Source organism: Trichechus manatus, unplaced genomic scaffold, assembly GCF_000243295.1.
Source record: "Trichechus manatus latirostris isolate Lorelei unplaced genomic scaffold, TriManLat1.0 scaffold00101, whole genome shotgun sequence".
Classification (NCBI taxonomy): Eukaryota; Metazoa; Chordata; class Mammalia; order Sirenia; family Trichechidae; genus Trichechus; species Trichechus manatus.
The window spans coordinates 7,376,629-7,384,064 of NW_004444037.1; the positions used below are offsets into that span (position 1 = coordinate 7,376,629).

Here is a 7,436-nt window from a genome sequence, read left to right on the forward strand (position 1 = left end):
TAGTATAGACTGAGTGTGGATGTCTGTTCTGAGAAGTTAATAAATCTTATATGTAAACTTTAAATACTTTTAAAACACACCAAGTTTCCATCCATTCCTGAGTATGTGGGTATGGGGGTCGGGGGGCGTGTATAAGTGTACATAGACCTGTCTTTTCAGGAAGGCTCAACTGAGGCAGATTTTAAACCTTTCATCCTGTCCCCTGTTGTGCCACCTGGGGGGAGTGTCCAGATTGCTCAGAAGTGGGCCATGTAGCTGTAAACCTAAGCATTCCAGGCATGTGTGCTTTGTTTTGTGCCCACTGCTGACCTTCCCTGTGTTTGGTTATGGAAAATGAAACTCTGATGAGATGGAAACTGAATGAAGTTTCCACAGAAATGAAATGTACTTTGCTTAATATAGAACATGTTTGCCAACTTAAAACCTACTTAAGAAAAACTTGTGGAATTTGCTCCCATTTCATTAAATACAGCACTATATGTGATTACATGTGCTTGTTTGGATAAAAATGAATATTATACACGTTTTATATGGTTTATAGAGTGCTTAGAACAGTGCTTTGATTCAAAGTAAATTTGAAGTCTAGGAGAATTTAATTGGAAGTTATTCTTAAAATGCATAATTTCAGACACAGACAACAAGGATGGTATATTTTAGCTGAGGTTATGTGGATAGCTTTTTTGTAGCATTCATATGTTGCGATATTGTTTTTGGAATTGAAGCCATGCTGTAAGACTATTCATTTAATATTTGCTCGAGGTGTTCATTGACCCAGCATTTCATTCTTTATGAGTTTCTCTATTTATGATTTCTCAGGATATTACATTTTCTTGCTTTTAAATATGATTTCACAGTTAAAAACACTTTTGTGCTTTCACGCTTTTGACAGGAAAATTTGTAAGTTTAGAGGTTGACAGTTACAAAATAAGATTTATGGAAAATTTAGAATATTTTTAAATTTTAGAGACATTTTATTCTATGATACTAGTATGTGTTGCTGCCTAGTTTAACTTTGGGTGTACAGTTTAATCAGGGTAGCAAGTGAACCTACCACTGAAACACACACGCATACCCACACATTGATCAGCCTCTGTGGACACCAGAAGAGCTTTGTTTCTGAAAGTAGGCTTTTACTTGGCTGGTATAGACATACCCCTTAGTAAGTATGTTGAAAAGCCAAATGGCTGCTGAGGAGAATGTTTAACCTACATTTCAGGATAAAAAATAATAGAATAACATTGGGGCAGTGGTGACTCAATCTTCCAGAAGAGGGTAAGATTCCCTGATAGGTACTAGAAGAATTGACTTCCAAATGTGCTTAATCTGTCCTGGAGCTAGGTTAGCCTGGCTTTTATTGTGAACTTGCCCACAATATTGTGCTTATGTTGTTCTGATATATATGTATATATTTTTGGGTGAGTGGCAGAATTTATTTTATGCTTGTGTACATTTTGTGATTTTTGAAACTTTGGTTAAAAAGGAATTATGGAAAACAGGCAACTGATCAGTGTAAGAATTCTGCTTTTTACATAATGCTTCATTTTTATCGTCTTAACTTTTGATAAGATCAAGAAATCAATCTTTTTCTGTACTAGAAACTTAAGTGTGGTTGATGGCAACGTACTATTCTTTTTTAATCTGCTGTCTTTTTAATAAACTCTTATGGAAGTTAAATCTTTCTAGAGTATTGGACAAAGCTGTTTTTGCTACTCACACAAAATAAAATTAACAAGGGCTAGCTCTCTGAACACAGGGATGGAGAAGTGTCAAAAGAAAATTAGTATGGCCTGAATATTCCAATTAGTGTTATGCTTTCTCAGTCTTGCTAAGTTCAAAGTGAGTATCCATTTACATTAGTGTTTATATGCAGTCACAAGAGAAAACAAAGGAAAACCGTTTGAACTTCTTCAGAGAATGAAATCAGAATGCTAAGAGCTATGAAAACATGGGATGTCATCATACAGGGAGGTGTATCAGAGAAAGCGTAGGACTGGGAGGCAGAAATGTGATGCAAGAAGTCTTGGCTCTCACTATCTCATAGGCTTGTTGTGAGGATTAAGTAGGTTATTTATGTTAAGTGCTTAGAACAGAGTCTGTGGTGGTGGTTGTTGTGTGCTTTCGAGTTGATTCCGACTCATAGCGACCCTATGGGACAGAGTAGAACTGTCCCATAGGGTTTCCTAGGCTAAAAAAAGAAGTCCTTGCTCTGCCATTCCTAGCAGTGTGTGTGTGTGTGTGTGTGTGCGCGCGCGCAGGTTCATGGGAAAATCACTCAGCATCTTTGAACCTTGGTAATAAACATAATTGCTGTATTGACCTCTCATGAAAATAAAATGACATAATGTGTGTGAACTAATTTTTGGTCCATACAGTACTGTAAGTAGGTAAATTTACTATTATTGCCATTATTATTTTGGAAGTATCTAGATACCAAATAGGGTAGTGCTTCCTGATCTTTTTCACATCATGGTATACACAATGAGAGTGTTTGTATCGTACACTGAAGCATGTGGTCAGAGGCAGCCAGCCAGGGGGCTCTGGCTACTCTGGCCATTCTAGGCCCTACTCAGTTGACCTTTGGGCTGAGGTGAATCAGCAGCTTGGCACACCTGTAACCTATTAGCGACAAATGAGGGCTCTAAGCTACGTTGGTCAGAAGGCTCTGAAATTGGGAAACAAAGAAAAATGAAACTTGCATATTACTTTCTGACATTCAAAACAATTTTAGAAAAATTTCTTTTTGGTGAATTACTGAATTTGCATTACTCATTGACTTATTTTCCCTGAACTTTTGTAGTATCTTTAAAGAAAATGTCAATAAGGTTAGATCTAATTGTGTGAAGCTTAGTGTAAAGCTAGGGCATGAATGATTTAAAGTATCTAAAAATTCCGTGGTTCAAGACAGAGGCATAGTAATACCATAGAAACTGTAATTTGCATTTATTGAACTCTTCTTTTACTCCCTGTTGATAATTTGAGATTATCAATATCTTAGTTATCTAGTAAGGAGCTTGGTGGTACAATTGTTAAGTGCTCAGCTGCTAACCAAAAAGTTGGCAGTTTGAACCCAGCCAGTGGCTCCACTGGAGAAAGGCCTGGCGATCTGCTCCTGTAAAGATTACATCTAGAAAATCCTACGGGGGCATTTCTGCTCTGTCACACGGGGTTACTAAGAGTTGAAATCTGCTCAAAGGCACCTAACAGCAACAGTTACCTAGTGCTGCTGTAACATAAATACAAGTGCATGGCTTTAAATAACAGAAGTTTATTTTCTCACAGTTCTGGAGGCTAGAAGTCCAAATTTGGGGCAATAGCTCTAGGGGAAAGCTCTCTCTCTGGCAGGTCTGGGGAAAGATCCTTGTGTCTTTCAGTTTCTATGGCCCTTATGTTGGTCACTTCCTTGGTGATCCTCAGGTGGCATCTGTCTTTCCCCCACCCCCATTCTTTGTTTCTGTGTCTATGTTGCTCCTTATAACTCAGAAGTGATTAGGTTTAGGACACACCCTACACTGGTATGATCTGATTAACATAACAAAGAAAACCCTATTTCCAAACAGGATTACATCCACAGGCACTGGGGTTAGGATTCCCATACAAACCCTGGGGGATACAATTCAATCCATAACAGTTGATTACTGAGTCCTTGCTTTAGGATTGCACATGGCTGTATATAATGGAAAATTGACTGGATTAAGTAAAAAAAATAAGGATCTATGTTTTCTCAAGGAGAAGTTCAGAGGTAGGCAGAACTCAGGCTCCTCCCAGCAACCTTCTTTCCTGTCCTTAAGCTGTGGATTTTGTCATCATGTTAATGAGGTGGGCGCTCATCTACTAGGCATTGTGTCCACGCTTCAGCCATGAAGTGGAGAAGACAAAGGTAAAAGGCATATGCTAGCCACTTTTCTTTCCTGAAAGCTCCACCCAGAAGACTTACATTTCTTTGGCTGGGCCTGGAACTAGCTACCAGAGAATCTGATGAGTGAATATTTTAAACTGGGAATATGTTTGTCATGAACAAAGTCAGGGTTGTGTAAGAAGAAGGCAAGAATAGATATTAGGTAAGAAACTTGTATTTGCTACAATTATCTTTCTAGACTTCCCTAACAGAGGAAATTCTAAGGCTAGATAATATACTGTGAGGTGAGGTAATGCCCTGAGTGTTTTAATATTATAGTTATAATATTGACATTTCTTTTCTAGTATGTATTGTATGCTTGTGTCAGTGGACTTACATCACAAACATTTTCAACTTCTAAATATTTATTGAACATCATCTCTGTACCTAGCATTATTCTAAACTCTCTAGGGATAGAAACACTGGGGCGGTGGTAGTAGAGTGTAAAGGCTATAAGCATCAGATTTGTAGTCATGTAGATCTGAGTTATGGTTCTGACTCTGAGTAGTTATGTGATCTTAAGTAGCTTCTTTAACTTCATTGACTCTGTTTCCTCAGTAATAAAATGGAAATAGTATCAACTTTATGAAGTAGAACAGTTGGAGTGCTAAGCAGAGATCTGGTGCATCATGTGTTCTCAGTGTATGTTGTCAATACCGTCAGCATTATCTTTATCATCATTGTTGTTTTATCACCGTCGTCATCATCATCATCATCAGCCAATGTCTCTCCTCAGAGAGTTTACAGAGTCATTTTAAAGACTAACATAGAAAACAACAGAATAAAAATTGTATCAAATACAATAAAGCATCCAAATGTGTGTTTTTGAATGTTATGATGACATGGTATTAGAATAACATCTATGAATAAAGAATTTCAGTTATTGTATTGAATCTGGCCAAATAGAATCCCTTGTAGACAAAAAAAAAAAAAAAAAAAAAAAAACTCATTGCTGTTGAGTTGATTCTGACTCATAGTGATTCTATAGGCCAGAGGAGAACTCCTATAGGGTTTCCAAGGAGTGGCTGGTGGATATGAACTGCTGACCTTCTGGTTAGCAGCTGAGGTCTTAACCACTGTACCACCAGTGCTCCTTGTAGACAAAGATAGGGGTAATACCAGGTAATGACAGCTTTATAATACCTAATAATCCTAAATAGTAGAATGGCTAACACTGCAAAGAATGGGAATTCCAGTACACTTATTTGTGCTCTTGAGGAATCTGTGCTTAGACCAAGAAGCAGTCATTCAAAGAGAACAAGGGGATACTGTGTGGTTTCAAATCAGGAAAGGTATATGTCAGGGTTGTATCCTTTCACCATACTTATTCAATCTGTATGGTGAGCAAATAATCCAAGAAGCTGGACTATATAAAGAAGAACACAGTATCAGGATTGGAGGAAGACTTATTTTAACAACCTGCATTATGCAGATGACACAACCTTGCTTGCTGAAAGTAAAGAAGACTTGAAGCACTTACTGATGAACATCAAAGACCCTAGCCTTCAGTATGGATTATTCTTCAACATAAAGAAAACAACTGGACCAATAAGCAACATCATGATAGACAGAGAAAATACTGAAGTTGTCAAGGATTTCATTTTACTTGATCCATAATCAACACCCACAGAAGCGATCCACAATCAACGCCCACAGAAGCAGCAGTCAAGAAATCAAATGACCCATTGCATTCGGCAAATCTGCTGCAGAAGACCTATTTAAAGTGTTAAAAAGCAAAGATGTCACTTTAAGGACTAAAGTGCACCTGACTCAAACCACGGTGTTTTCATTTGCCTCATACGCATGTGAAAGCTGGACAATGAATAAGGAAGACTGAAGAAGAATCGATGCCTTTGAGTTATGGTGTTGGCAAAGAATATTGAATATACCATGGACTGCCGGAAGAACGAACAAGTCTGCCTTGGAAGAAGTATAGTCAGAATGCTCATCAGAAGCAAAGATGGCAAGACTTCGTCTCAAGTACCTTGGACATTTATCAGGAGGGACCAACCCCTGGAGAAAGACATCATGCTTGGTAAAGTAGAGGGTCATCGAAAAAGAGGAGGCTCCTCAATGAGATGTATTGACACAGTGGCTGCAACAACGGGCTCAAGTATAACAACCATTGTGAGGATGGAGCAGGACCAGGCCGTGTTTCGTTCTGTTGTACGTAGAGTCGCTATGAGTCAAAACTGTCTGGACAGCAGCTAACAACAGCAACAACAGTAACATTCTAGTGTTCAAAGCATTTTCATATACAATGTCTTTGGTCTGAAAAGAATACAAACTTACATGTTAAACTTACATGTATAATAACTATACCTCCAAATATCTGAGCACAAGTGAAATAAATATATCTAGAATGCTAAGTTCTCATTGAGATTATTTATTCACAAATATACCGCTAGTTTTTCAAATATGGCTTGGGATATAAAATGGTATCTAAATTTGGAAACATTAGAGTTGCAGTTTTCATTATGTTTCCATTTTTTTCATGGCAATTTCATCCCTAATAAACCTTTTGTCTTTAGGCCAAACCCAGGTACACTTTTGGGAGGTCCCATTGTTGGTTGGGATTTTGCGGTTAGGTTGAAGGATTCAGATGGAAGAGTTCTCAGCAATTATCTAACCTATTCACTTTGCACATGAGGACATTAAGGCCCCAAAATGTTAACTGACTTGCCTCAGATCACCAGCTAGAGCCAGTTTATTGCAGGAGTGGGACTAGAACCCAAGTCTCCTGATTCCCAGTCGAAAATTCTTACTAGACCAGTGATTCTCAACCTTTGGCTCATAGATCCCTGGGAAAACATAGGATTTAGCGCAAAAGGCTGCTCACCACTCCATGTATGCTTTATGCTTTGTCCATTAACCCATTGCCATCAAGTCAATACCAACTCCTAGTGACCCTATAGGACAGGGTAGAACTGCCCCACAGGGTTTCCAAGGCTGTAAATCTTTTTTTTTTTTTTTTAATTGTGCTTAAGTGAAAGTTTACAGTTCGAGTCAGTTTCTCATACAAAAATTTATACACATATTGCTATGTGACCCTAGCTGCTCTCCCTGTAATGTGACAGCACACTCCTCCTTTCCACCCCGGATTTCCCATGTCCATTCAACCAGCTCCTGTCCCTTTTTGCCTTCTCATCTCGCCTCTGGACAGGAGCTGCCCATTTAGTCACATGTATCTACTTGAGCTAAGAGGCACTCTCTTCAAGAGTATCATTTCATGTCTTATAGTCCAGTCTAAGCTATGTCTGAAGACTCGGCTTTGGGAATGATTTCAGGTCTGGGCTAAAAGAGAGTCCAGGGGCCACGTCTTCCAGGGTCCCTCCAGTCTCAGTCAGACCAGTAAGTCTAGTCTTTTTACTAGAATTTGAGTTTTGTGCCCTACTTTTCCCCTGCTCCGTCAGGGACTCTCTGTTGTGTTCCCTGTCAGGGCAATCATTGGTGGTAGCCGGGCACCATCTAGTTCTTCTGGTCTCAGGCTGATGGAGTCTCTGGTTTATGTGGCCCTTTCTGTCTCTTGAGCTAATATTTT

At 38.8% G+C, this 7,436-nt stretch overlaps 1 protein-coding gene across 3 annotated transcripts in view; it reads left to right on the plus strand.

Annotated features, from left to right (window-relative positions):
• Positions 1-7,436, plus strand: part of SCFD2 (sec1 family domain containing 2) — a 547,542-nt gene that overhangs the window by 217,058 nt on the left and 323,048 nt on the right. The gene's annotated exons all lie outside the window — the stretch shown is intronic.